We start from the raw sequence: 1755 nt of genomic DNA on the forward strand, positions 1-1755 counted from the left end.
CAAAGAAGTGATAATCAGATACATATAATAATACTTTCTATTTTATAAATATAGAGTAATTTATTAATGTAATTTATATACTTCTAAATTTATGAAAAACTTGAAATACTTGAGTTCTGAATTTAATACATTTTTTATAAGTGTTAAACTTACATGCTTTGATTTCTCATATTGAAATATTATCAGATAACTGTATAAATTATTTAATTACTGAAATAATTACAATTAAGTTTTTTTATACTGATTAAAAAGATTTTTAATAAAGACTTTTTATATTCTTTCTTTTTAAACAGTATCAGATTGTTTCTTTTATAAGTTAACTATTTTCACTCATACACTTATTACAGCTGCTGATTCATGTAATCAGTGATTATAAACTTTTATAAAGAAGTTATGTAACAGCTCACTTTTTATAATATAATTAACTACTTAAAAAACTTTTTTATCAGATTATATTTTTTTTATATATACAAATTTACTTTAATCATTACTATATTCTTTTATTACATACTATTATTTATTCTATTTTAAATTATCTTATTTAATAGTTCTGTGATAACTTCACTTTGTTAATTATTTAACTCTATTAATTTTTTATTCAATCACTAACTCTGTAAGTTTTCTGTAGTAAGTACTCTTTGCTTAATTATCTCTGTTAAATATATAACTCTATTAATCTTTCATTTAACTGCTAACTCTACACACTTTTCACAGTGATTATTTTTACTTAATTTACTTTTACTAATTTTTCATCAACTGTTAAATTTTTATGACCTGTTAACTTCTGTGAATGTTCTGCTGTAAGTATACTTTGCTTAATTATTTCTGTTAATTTTTCATTCGACATCAAATCTGCATTCTCATGAATGCGAATATAAATAGTTATTATATCTCAGTGAGTAGTTTTACTGTTAAAGATGATATTATCTTATTAAATTCAATACTGACTGTTCAAAGCAGAAGATATATTACACAGTCACATACATAAGTAATATTTAAGTCACTTAAGCTGTAATTATCATCTCAAACTACTTAGAAAATTCAAATCAAAATGAAAACTGATTATATCACTGAATTAAAAGAGAATGATAACTTTCTCTCTATTAAATATACACAACTCACTGAATATAATAACTCAGCTGATGAAGTTACTGAAATAGCAGTAAGCGTCATCTGTTTAATAGTAGCAGAACTTTAAAATACAAATACAGTAGTAATTATCTATGATCTGTGATTACAGATGTAGAAAATTACTTCAACTACTTCTATAACTATTTTAAATATTAAAAATAACTGATTCTGCAACTTTAAAAATAATTACAGTTATATTAAAATAAAGTTAAATAACAAGCTCTTTAAATTCAGAGACTATAACAACTGACACTGAAAAGATAAATTAAAAACTATTTTATTTAATATATCTTATATATTTATAGATAAGAAGTACTTAGATCTCCGACTTATAAATAATAATTTAAAAATCTAATAATATAAAAAAAGCTAATTATAAAAGTATATATAAAACTCAATAAAAACTGAGCTGTAAATACTTACTCAGCTCATACTCAATCAGATTAATAATTATAATAGCATCAGAATAAAATGCGCTGCTGTATTATAACAGATAGTTAAATTGAAATATTAGATATATTAAACTGATCTTTAATTCATATTATATAAGAAAATTATGCTTATTAATATCACTAATTTTGAAAATAATATTACATATTATATAAAGATCTGACAGATAAGACT

The sequence above is a fragment of the Blastomyces gilchristii genome (assembly GCF_000003855.2).
Source record: "Blastomyces gilchristii SLH14081 genomic scaffold supercont1.46, whole genome shotgun sequence".
Taxonomy (NCBI): Eukaryota; Fungi; Ascomycota; class Eurotiomycetes; order Onygenales; family Ajellomycetaceae; genus Blastomyces; species Blastomyces gilchristii.